We start from the raw sequence: 12,912 nt of genomic DNA on the forward strand, positions 1-12,912 counted from the left end.
CAGGTGACACTGACAATTTTTCTCGGCAAACATCAATTGATAACTCAAAGCTGATTGACAATTAAAAAAGAAAAGCAGAGAGGCATGTGGGAAACAAAGGCATGTTGTTTCCATGGAAGCAAGTTACTTCCTTGACCACTGAGTCATGCTGTCTCCATAGCTATAAGTGCAAGTCATAAATCTAGCAAGAGATGTGTATATTCAGGTGGAACGAGGACTAGGTAAATTGGAACAACCTGGGCAACAAGATTTATGGGTATGTTTTCTCAACAATATAATAGAACATTGAAACTTTGTACTTTGATTTATAATCGTAGATTTTGATCCACTGTTACACACAGGTTGAGGTAATGGGAATAGTTAGCTAGGATAGTTGCTGGTTCTCATGATTGCTTGGGGTATATAAAGAAGTCCCTGAGATTAATAAACTTGTCTGATGAGCTTGAGGCTTCAATGCTCTCAGATCCCCTGATCCCAATCTCTCTTTGTCTTTCATTCCCAATACCCTTTGAGTCCACAACTCCAACAGAGGCAGAGCTAGAGAACAGGCCTATTAAATAGAAAAAGAGATAATGGCTAAGTAGCCTGCCCTAATATGCCATTGTCACAATATTAGAGTACTTTTAAGACATTATGACATTTGAAGTTCTTATGAATCCCAAAAAAAGGAGGACCATGTTCCTAAACCAACCTATTCCTGTGGGTGTGTCGGTTAAGGATCCTTTGATGCATTTACTTGATAAAATCACTTTCAGGCTTTTGATTGGACTCAGTGAGGTGTGCTGTCCTCTTGCTGGGTCTAATATAAATGGAGACAGAGAGAGATAGAAACACAGGAATGTGAGAGAAAGGAGTCCAATTTTGCCCACAGCTGAGCTCAAGAAGGGAGGCCCAGGAAGAGAGGAGCCATATGCGTGATAGCCACAGCTGAACTTAGGAAGAACATGGAGGAGCCAATACTGAGAGAGGAGGCCCAGAAAAAGACAATCCGTATGCCTGGTTGCCCATAGCTGAGCTCCAGGAGACAGTAGATTCTGGAGGGGAAAGCAGAGATCATTGGCCCTCTTCACCACGTGGCTGGATGCTAGGATCAACAGTAGCTGACTGGTGAGAAAGCAACTCTGATGGAGCTTTGATTTGAACATTTCATGGCCTCAGGACTGTAAGCTTTTACCCTAAATAAAGTCTCCATTATAAAAGTCAACCTATTTCTGGTACTTTGTATTGGCAGTCCTTTGGCAAGCTAAGAAAGACACTAACAACCATTTAACCCCTTATTCTAAATTTGATGATCTAGCTGAAGCAAAATACATAACACACAAAATACAAAAGCACAAAAGACAAACTATTTTAGTTGTTTAAAACTAGCCCTGAATTCTACCACTTTAGAATTATATAACTTTTAAAAGATTGAGCATGTTTTCACATGCATAAAAAATTCAATAATGTATAGTGGTTAGGAGGACAGGCACTGAAGTTAAACCAAGATGCAAGGCCCAGGTCTGTAAGCTAGTAAAGTTTTTTTACTTTAAGGATTAAATGAAATAATGCATGTAAAGGGTCTAGTAGAGTGCCTGGCCAATAGCAGATCTTCACTAAACTATGCTTGTTCAACATTTATTTATTGAGAACCCACTATATGTCAGATAACTTACAGGGTTACAATGCTTTAAAATAAAACAAAAGACATGTCACCACTACAACTGTCCTATAAAAGTTATACTAGTGATCCAATTTGGATTAGAGGATAAACAAATGTCTCTCTGATGAAAAAAAGAAATAGCATTTAAGATAAAATCTAAAGAATGCTTCAAAATCTGAGTGAAAAGAATATTCTAGGCAAAGAGCATAAGACATGAAAGAATATGGCACAATTCAGGAACCAAAAAAAGACCAATGAGATTAGAATACAGTGAACAAGGCAGAAAGTGGACCAAGATGAGCTTGAAAAGATGGTCGTGGACTAGGTCATTCAAAGCCTTTTAGATCATGTATTAGTTTCCTATCGCTGCTGCAACAAATTACCACAAATTTGGTGGCTAAAACAATACAAATGTATTATCTTAGAATACTGGAGTTCAGAAGTCCAAGATGGGTTTTCATGAGCTAAAATCAATATGTTCGCAGGGTTGATTTCCTTCTGGATGCTCCAATGGAGAATCTGTTTCCTTACCTTTTCCAAAGTCTAGTGATGGCCCACATTCCTTGGTTCATGGCCCAACGACATCTCCAAAGCAAGCAATGGCTGATAGAGCTTTTCTCATATCATATCATTCTGACACTTACGTTCCTGACTTCCTCTTTCAGTTTTTTTTCCTCTTTCAGTTTTAAGGATTCATGATATACACTGGGCCCAACAGATGATCCAGGATAATCTCCCATGTCAAGGTCAGCTGATTAGCAACCTTGATTCCATCTCCAAACTTAATTCCTCCTTGCCATGTAACATTTTCACAGGTTCCAGAGATCAGGGCAGGAACATTTCAGGGGGCCATTATGTTGTCCACCATAGACCATGATAAGGATCTTCTAAAAAAGCCTTGACCCTTCTTGCCATTTATTTCCTTCATACATCATCACAATCTGCAGTTATTCTACTTGAGTTTTTTTTTTTTTTGTATTTTGAAGTCTCTCTCAAGTACAATGTGAATGCTATGAGGACAGTGACTTTGTCTTTCCCTCAAGATGAGAAAAATATCCAACCCATTGTAAACATTCAAAAAATATTTGAATAAATGAGTTTTAGATGTTTATCTTATTTGTGATATGAGGGCATAAAGAAGTTGTTGGTAGTCGTTTTAACTTCCTTTGGTTCTGTCTACAACCCAGAAAAGGGGTCTTTTTCCCCATTTTGAAAATGGGGGAAATAAAAGTGCTTTTTAAGAGGATACCCAAGGGCGCGCCTGCTTCCCATGTATAAGGTCCCAGGTTCAATCCCCAGTACCTCCTAAAAACAAAGAAAAAAAAAACCACAACTCTTATTGGGGAGCAGATATAGCTCAATGGTTGGGCACCTGCTTCCCCTGTGCAAGGTCCTGGGTTCAATCCCTCGGGACCTCCTAAATATAGACAGATATGTGTATGTGTATGTATCTTTAATGAGAGCAGATGTAGCTCAAGAGGTTCAGCACCTGCTCTCCACATACAAGGTCCTGGGTTTGATTCCCCAGTACCTAAAAAACAAACAAACAAACAAAACAGCAAAAAAAAGAAACTACCTAAGATCAAAGAACTAGTAAATGGAACTGTCAGAACTAGTATCTATCTCACAGCTTCTAGTTTAATAATAAGAACATGGCTTTTGAAGTCAGGGCTACTTAAAGAAAAATTTTTTTTAATGAGGTATACTATATATAAGTGTGTGTGCATATCAAAGTATAAAAATTACAAATATATAGCTTAATTTTCGTAAAATGAATATACCCATGAAACCAGTACCTAAATCAAGAAAAAATAAAATTATTTTTAATAAAAATAATTTTTATTAAATTTTAACAAAAAATTTTATTAAATAATAAAAATAAAATTAGTACCCAAGAAGTACCCCTCCACATGCTTCTTCCAGTTATCTTCCCAAGGGTAACCACTGTCCTGATTTACATTGTATAATGAAATCATACAGTACTACAATCTTTGTGTTTGACTTCTTTCACGTATATTTGTGAGGTCCATCCATATTGTAGCTGTTAACTATAGATCATTAACTCTCAGTGTTTTATGGAATTCCATTATGTGAACATATTTATCATTCTCCTGTCTGGCATTTGGATAGTTTTCTTTATGGCTATTACAAATAGTGCTGCTATGAACAGCCTTGTTCATGCCTTTTGGTGAACATATATATACATTTCTGTTAGGCATATACCTAGTAGAATCATATGGTATATATATGTTTTGTTTAGAAGATAGTACCCAAGAATTTCCTGAAGTGGTGGTACTAATACTTGGGCTTTATTGTGGCTGCTGGACTTACTCATTACATAACTAACAAAAGTTATTTAACCTTTCAGTTGATCGCTATGTTTCAATTTTAAATAGTTAGCATGTGTATAATAATGAAAAAGAAATGTAAATTAAAATATTTAACAGAAAAGGGCAGTTGAAAAATCAAATGACTATGGTCATGTTTGAAAATAAGGTAGTGGTAGAGGTAACAGAAAGGAAGAAATACGAAAAAGCTGGTATTACAAAAAGAAGATAGAGAAGCAAATGTGGTTCAAGCAATTGGGCTCCCACCTACCACATGGGAGGTCCCGGGTTCAGTTCCCAGTGCCTCCTGGAGAAGGTGAGTGGGCACAACGGGCAGACATGGCAAGCTGATGCAACAATATGATAACACAACAAAGAGACACAAAGAGGAAAGACAATAAGAGACACAACAAACCAGGGAGCTGAGGTGGCTCAAGCGACTGAGTGCCTCTCTTCCACATGGGAGGTCCCAGGTTCAGTTCCTGGTGCCTCCTAAAGAGAAGACAATCAGACACAGAGAGCATACAGCAAATGAACACAGAGCAGACTGTGACCTCAAACAACAAGGGGGCAGGGGAATAAAGAAAATAAATCTTAAAAAAAAAAAAAAAATAAACAACCAAGATAGATGTGGGGAGTAAGAAAAATGGAAAAGCATCAAGATAACTCCAAAGTTTTTTTTTTTTCCAACAGCTACTGGAAAGATAATACCATCAACTTAGAGATGAGAAGGAAACCATACCCCATGAGCATTTATCGAGCATCTATTATGCGCCAGACATAGAAGAGATCACAGTCACACACACAATCACAATATGTACACAAAGTTGGCAGTTTTACAAATGAGTGAACAACCTTAGAAAATTAAGCAAATTCCCTAACAGATTTAAGTTGAAGGATCACAATTCAAACAAAGGTCAAGATGTCTAGGTAGAGAAATAAGTAAAAGACTATACAGAGAGATAAATGAAAGCAGGAAAGTGCTCTTAAAAATACTGTCAGAATAGATTACAAATGAAATTTCTCAGTCATTTGAATGAGGGGGTCAAATAAGTGACGTGAGAGTACAGGGCACTTGGGTGAAGGGAGAAGAATTGGAAAGGTGCTGCTTAAAGGGAGGGAAGTGGAGAGCAATATGTATTATGAGAGAAGGAAGTTTCTAGTCAGAAAAACTACTTGACAGCTTTGCCTGGGGCTCAAATACCAAGAGATCTTACATTGCCTGGGTTATCAAAACATCTTCAACTTTCCACTGAATTTGAACTGTCTCCTAAGTCATTTCCACATCCCTGGTCCAGTCTCTCCCCATATTTGGCAGTTTTAGATTATTTATGAATTACAAAAAGAGAGATTATGTTTGCAAACTGGTCTGTTCCTCTGGGCATGAGAACCTTTTGATTGTATTAGAATTTAGTGAAGATGTCTGATTAAATGATGTTAAGATTAGGGCTTTGATTTAGTCACATCATTAGAGTACCACTCAGCATTGAGTCCCAAGCCCCATACAAAGCTGGTAAAACAGACTCACATAGAAGTAGATACACAGAAAAGAAGAGCACAGAGGAAGAGAGGCAGCTCATTAGACACTGCAGAGGCCCCAGGAAGAGAGATGAGCCTGACAGTCTACAGCTGACCTTGTAAAGAGACCAGAGCAGCTGAGCCCAGAGAGAAAGAAGCCCCAGGGAGAGAGATGAGCCTTATGCCAGCCTACAGCTGAGATCAGAAGAAACTTTAAGAGGAAGCTTAAGAGGAGTCTTAAGAGGAATAAGGAAGGCTGAACCCTCACAGACATTGCCCACCATCTTGTGTCAACACGTGGAAACAGATTTTGGTGAGGGAGGTAACTTACACTGGCAGGCCCTGAGAAAAGTGCCTGAGGCATCCCCAGAGGTCCACGGACCACACTTTGAGAACCTCTCTCTCAGCCTAATATTCAAGTTTCTTCACTATTTGGCCTCTACTTACTTCTTTGGCCTCTGTTCTCATCACTCCCTCACTCTTAAATTCCAGGCATATTGATACTTAAGAGTGGTAGATAATGTTGTACCAACTAGTCCTTCCCTCTCTGAGTAGGAGAATTATACATTTCTGCACACTGATGTCAGGTTTGACTTGACATCATGTAGCCTGTGGTGACCAATGAAATGAGAGCTATATGAGCCATCACATGCTTCTCCCATTTCATTTTATCCATTCTGCCACAAGAGCAGTTTGACCCAGGCAGGGCGTACATCATCAGCCTTGGACTTGAAATGAAGACAAAAAGGAGAACTGCAGCTGACCCACAAAGGACATGTAAAAACAAAATGATTTAGTCTGAATTGATTGAAAAAGTACCTAATACTTAATAGTGCTTATTATGTGTCTGCATTGTTCTAAGTGCTTTATATGTATTAACTTATTCAATCCTCATAAATCAAGTCCTGTTATTATTGCTATTTACAGATGAGGAAATTGGGACACAGAGACGTTAAGTAACTTGCCAATAACACAGAACTACTAAGTGGGGCAGTGAGGTTTTGAACATACCAAGCATTTTCTCACTTCTAAGACTTTGCATATATACTGAGAATCACCACCTAGAATGTAACTCTCTGTCCCAAAGTTCCTTTCTCTATGCTAATTACTACTCATCCTTCAAGACTTCAAGATCCAACTCCTCTGGGAATCCTTCCTGGATCTTCCAATGCTAGGTTAGGTAACTGTCCCCTGAATTCCCACAGTACCCTATTCCTTACCTGTCCCTTCTCTCATCTTGGAGGAAGGAGCATTATTATCTTTTAATATATCTTCATGTCCCATTTCCCCTTACACACACAGCAGCCCAGTGACTGCACAGTAGGTTCTCATATCATACTTACTGAATGAATTATGATCTACATGTGTTAAGGGCTGAGTTTCAACAGTCTATAATGAAACAGTTGTTTGTATTTTCTTTAAAATCTCAGAAATTTGTATTAAGAGCTAACTCCAAGTGACAAAGAAAGACAAAATTTTATAGCAGAAAAGGTACTGAACTAAGGCTTTTTAAAGTCTGGTTCTATCACTATCTAATTGGTGGCTTTTGAACAAAACATTTCATTTTTCTAAATTTTAGTCTCCTCATCTATAAAAGAGTTTGACTAGATAGCCTCAATATTACCTTCAAATAGTAAAATTCTTAGACTCTTCAAGTACTTCCAGTGGTTCATGCTAAACACTTGAGGTACTGACAGAGCCGAAGAAACGTGTTTAAACATTCACACTGGATTCATTTTAATATGTTTTTAAATGCGTGTATAAGATATTTCATGAACATCTCTCAGAAGCCACATGAAAGAATTAAATATAATTAAACTGTCCTAGTTCAAGAAGATAGAGCAAAAGTATTTTTATTATTATTATAATTATAGCTAATACTATTGAACACTTACCCAATTCAGGCACAGAGGTCAATGTTTCATATGTGTATCAACTTATTTAATATTTACAACACCCTATGAGTTAGATACTAGGATACTTCTCTTTTTTTTTGTCTTTATTTATTTTTTTAATGTTACATTAAAAAAATATGAGGTCCCCATATACCCCCCCACCCCCTCACCCCACTCCTCCCATAACAACAACCTCCTCCATCATCATGGGACCTTTATTGCACTTGGTGAACACCTCTGAGCACCACTGCACCACATGGTCAATGGTCCACATTATAGTTTACACTCTCCCCCAGTCCACTCAGTGGGCCATGAGAGGACATACAATGTCCAGTAACTGTCTCTGCAGTACCACCCAGGACAAGTCCAAGTCCTGAAAATGTTCCCACATCACATCTCTTCTTCTCACTCCCTTCCCTCAGCAGCTACCATGGCCACTTTCTCCACATCACTGCTACATTTTCTTCGATTACTAATCACAATAGTTCATGAATAGAATATCAGTAAGTCTACTCTAATCCATACTCTATTCCTCCATCCTGTGGACCCTGGAATGGTTATGTACACTCTACATCTATATTGAGAGGGGGCTTAGATTCCACATGAATGATGGATGCAATTCTCCTGCTTTCAGTTGTAGGCACTCTTGGCTCCCTAGTGCGGTGGTTGATCTTCTTCACCTCCATGTTAGCTGGCTGGGGTAAGTCCAATAAACCAGAGGATACTTATCATTTTAAAATGAGTAAACTGAAGCACAGTGAGATTAAGCTGGTAAATTGTGATAAATATCAGTGAGTTTTACCCTCCTGTAGCAGCTACCAACCCCCTAACATCTAGCCTCATGGGAGGCAGCAATGGCGATGAGAACTTTGGCTCCTGGACCAACCTGGTGGTTCCAGGGTGGGTTATAAAGACCATGGCCTCCAAACTCTGCAGGTGTGTTGTCTCAACCTTTGATCAGCTACTTCAGATAGGAAACTAGCAGATGCTACCATGTTACTTGCCACACGTGAGGGAGCAGTCCAGGATCACTAGCAGCCAATGTTTGGGGAGAAAGCATCACCTGACGATGCCTTCATTTTGACATTTTCTCAGCCTCAAAACTGTAAGTTTGTAAACTAATTCCAGTCATAAAAGCCAAACCATTTCTGGTATATTGCTTTTGTCAGCCTAGCAGACTGAAACACGTGCATCGAAGGATTTTATCATGAAAGTAAAATAACGTATGCAATAGGAGAAAATATTTGGAAACCACATATCCAATATATGTGGTTCCAGAACATATAAAGAAGTCCTACAACTCAACAACAAAAAGACAAACAACCCCATTAAAAATAGGTAAAAGATGTGAATAGATGTTTCTCCAAACAAGATACACGAATGGCCAAAAATCACATAAAATGCTCAACAGAATTTGCTATGAGGGAAATGCAAATCAAAACCACAATAAGACACAATTTCACACCCATTAGAATGTCTACTATTTAAAAAATGGAAAATTACTAGTGCTGAAAAGGATGTGGAAAAAGAGGAATACGCACTCATTTTTAGTGGGAATGTAAAATGGTGCAGATACTGTGGAAAAGAGTTTGGCAGTTTCTCAGTAAGTTTAGAATTACCATATAACCTGGTAGGTCTTCACAAAAGAAATGAAAGCAGGGACTCCAACAGATATTTGCACACTGATGTCACAGCAGCACTAACCACAACTGGAAAAAGATGGAAGCAACCCAAGTGTCCATCAACCAATGAATGATAAACAAAATTTGGTACATACATTCAAAGGAATATTATTCGGCTGTAAAAAGGAATGAAGTTCTGATACATGGATGAACCTTGAAGAAATTATGTTGACTGAAATAAGACAGACACAAAAGGTCCAATATTGTATGATATCACTGACATGAAATAATTAGAATGAGCAAATTCAGAGCCAGAAACTATTATAGAACTATAGATTACTAAGGACCAGGGTAGGGGTAGGGAATGGGGAGTCAATGCTTAAATCATAGAATTTCTATTTGGGCTGATGGAAAAGTTTTGCTGGTAGATGGTGTTGATAGTGGCACTGCATTATGAACATTATGGACAGCAATGAACTATATATTTGATTGTGGTGAAGAGGGAAGGTTTTGCATTGTATATATATTACTAGAATGAAAATTTTAAAAATCAAAACAAAAACAGAAAAATCAAACATACGACTGACTGTACAACAAAGAGTGAACTCTGGGAAGCGGATGTGGCTCAACTGACAGAGTGTCTGCCTACCATATGGAGGGTCCAGGGTTCGATCCCCAGGGCCTCCTGATCCATGTATGGTAAGCTGGCCCATGCACAAGGAGTACCATGCCACGCAGGGGCATCCCTGCTTAGGGGAGCCCCACATGCAAGGACTGATTGCACCCCACAAGGAGAGCTGCCCCACATGAAAAAAGCGCAGCTCACCCAGGAGTGGCAATGCACACACAAGAGAGCTGACACAGCAAGATGACGCAACAAAAAGGAGACAGTTTCCTGGTGCCAACCAACAATGCAAGTGGACACAGAGAACACAAAGCTAATAGACACAGAGAGCAGACAACAGGAGGAAGGGGAGAGAAAGAAATAAAATCTTAAAAAAAAAAAAAATTCCATGAACACTCTAAAAAAAAAAAGAGTGAACTCTAATGTAAACAAACTATAGTTAATACTACAATTATAAAAATGTTCCTTCATGAATTGTAACAAATGTACTATACTAATGCAAGGTGCTAATAATAGGGTGGTAAGGGAGAAGAGGTGGCGCAAGAGAGTAATTGCCTCTCTCCCATTATGGAAGGTCCCAGAATCAGTTCCTGGAGCTGCCTAATGAGAATATAAGCAGACACAGAAGAACATACCGCAAATGGACACAGAACAGACAACGGAGGGAACGGGGGTGGATGGGGGAGAAATATATAAAAAATAAATTAAAAAAAAAAAAGGGAAGCGGTTGTGTCTCAACTGACAAGAGTGTCCACCTACCATATGGAGGGACCAGGGTTTGATACCCAGGGCCTCCTGACCTATGTGATGAGCCAGCCCACGCACAGTGCTGCTGCACGCAAGGAGTGCTGCACCACACAAGCGGGTCCCCCACGTAGGGGCGCCCCATGCGCAAGGAGTGCACACTGCAAGAAGAGCTGCCCTGCATGAGAAAAGTACAGCCTGCCCAGGAGAGGCACTGCACACATGGAGAGCTGATGCAGCAAGATGACGCAATGAAAAAAGTGACTCAGTTTCCCGGTGCCACATGACAAGAATGCAAGCAGACACAGAAGAAAACACAGCGAATGGACACAGAGAGCAGACAACAGGGCGGAAGGGGAGAGAAATAAATACTATAAATCTTAAAAAAATAATAATAATGTGATATATAGGAACTCTATTTTGTATGTAGGATTTTTTTTAACTCACTTCTCTAACAATAATAATAAAAAAGATATAACCTAGGCCAATTAAGATTGGCATATACACCAAAAGAACAGGTGAGTCCAGAAACATCCCACACATAAATAGATACTCGGTTTACAACAATGGACAAAAAAGTGCAGCAGAGAAAGTTCATTTTTTGTCTTTCTTTTTGTTTTCTTTCTCTCTCTTTTGTTGTTGTTGCTGTTCAGTTTTTCTTTTTTGTTTTGCTATACAAATAGTGCAGACACAATTGGAAATCTATGTGGAAAGAAACATAACCCTACACACTCTATATAAAAATCAATTCCAGGAAGGAAATTATCTAAATGCAAAAAGCAAAACAAACAATGCTTCTAGAAGGTAATACAAGAGACTATCTTAATTGCTTCAGTCTATATAAAGATAAAAAAGCACAAACTATGGAAATGATGGCAAAGGACTATATAAAAATTAAGAACTATCTTTTCATCAGAGTGAAAAGGCAAACTTCAGAGGCAGAAATTTGTAATACATATTATTAAAAAGCATGTATCCAGATTATACAAATAACTCTCACAAGTTAAAGAGAAAAAACAATCAAATAGAAAAATGGGCAAAGAAATTTTACCAGTAATATCCAAATGATCAATAAACATTAGTCATCAGGGAAATCCCCATTAAAACCACAATGAGATACTACCTACATGCACCAGAATTTCTAAAATTAAAAAGACTGCTATGTATAAATAAGGGATATGAAGCAATGGGAGCTCTCACACAATATCAGCCAGAGTGTAAATTGCTGCAACCCACTTCGGAACCTCCAATTAGCAGAGGCCTCAAAGAAAACTAAATGAAGTACAAGTGTGATTCTGTCTCTTAACCTGGTTGATGGCTATGTGGTGTTGGTATCATGAAAATTGACTGAACTGTACATTTTTTTGTCTGGTTGTTAAATTTAAGCAGTAAAAAGTTTTCAAAACACATTCAAATAATATCTTTCAAACCATTTACACTATGGTTTTTTTAAAAATTATTTTAACACTGAAGTTTAATATTATAAAATCCTTAATGCTAGCAGTATTGAATTCATAAAATCACAGAAGACAGTTTTTCTAAGTATGTATATGCTATTCTCTCAAAAGGTATCAAGAAATAGGTATATATTACACCAAAGGAATGTACACATTCAGGTATATAAATATGTATATATATGTTGCCATTGCCAAACAGGTAAATGTTGAGTATTTCTTCAGATTAAGTAGTATATCAAAAAAAAATAAAATAATCAACCAACTTTAGCAGCTGTGATACTATTGTATTTACTTGAAACAACTATTTTAATAACTGTTTCAAGTGGACAGGTAAGGTTTGGTCCCCCTTTGGTAATACAATCTATTCAAAACTTCAATATGCTTCAACATAGTTCCCTTCATATACTTTTTCCACCTAATGATGGGAACATCATGTTTCTATATTTATATACATTTTCATTTCAATACAGATTTTATCTGTTGAATAGTGTCTTAGAGTCACAAATGACCTAATATTCTTTTAGGGAGCAAGCAATGGAAGACAAGGGCATATTACAGGATAATGTGTCTAATACTTCCCCAGAGTCAACCTTTCTCTAACCGATGAAGACTGACAGTAATACAATGTCACATTTTGAATCTTTACTACCTGGAAAGACAATTAGATAACAGGTAGTTTATACCCATAATACATTTAGAATTCCTAAAATCAACAAATAGCAAACTAAAAGATGGACAAAAGATACAAAACAGTAATTCATACAAGAAATTTTCACAGAAAAAATAAGAATGTCCAGTCAACATTAAAAGTTACTAAACATAATAATCAAAGAATATCAATTAAACAAGATATTTTTCCTATCAGATTAACCAAAATGAAAAATACTGAGAATATTCAATGTTGATAAGGACATGGAGTATAAATTGGTACAAATTTTTTGAAAGGCAATTTGACAGTATCTACAAAAATTTAAATGCAAATATAAAACTCAGAAATTCCATTTTTAAAATCCAAGCTACAAAAATATTAGTACAAATGTATAAAGATATATTTATAAGGATATTTATTATAGCACCAGTAT

The 12,912-nt window shown here is 37.6% G+C and overlaps 1 protein-coding gene across 3 annotated transcripts in view; it reads right to left on the reverse strand.

The window, feature by feature from the left end:
• SLC41A2 (solute carrier family 41 member 2) overlaps positions 1–12,912 on the reverse strand; it is a 174,122-nt gene that overhangs the window by 128,106 nt on the left and 33,104 nt on the right. The gene's annotated exons all lie outside the window — the stretch shown is intronic.

This window comes from Dasypus novemcinctus, chromosome 12, assembly GCF_030445035.2.
Source record: "Dasypus novemcinctus isolate mDasNov1 chromosome 12, mDasNov1.1.hap2, whole genome shotgun sequence".
Lineage (NCBI taxonomy): Eukaryota > Metazoa > Chordata > Mammalia > Cingulata > Dasypodidae > Dasypus > Dasypus novemcinctus.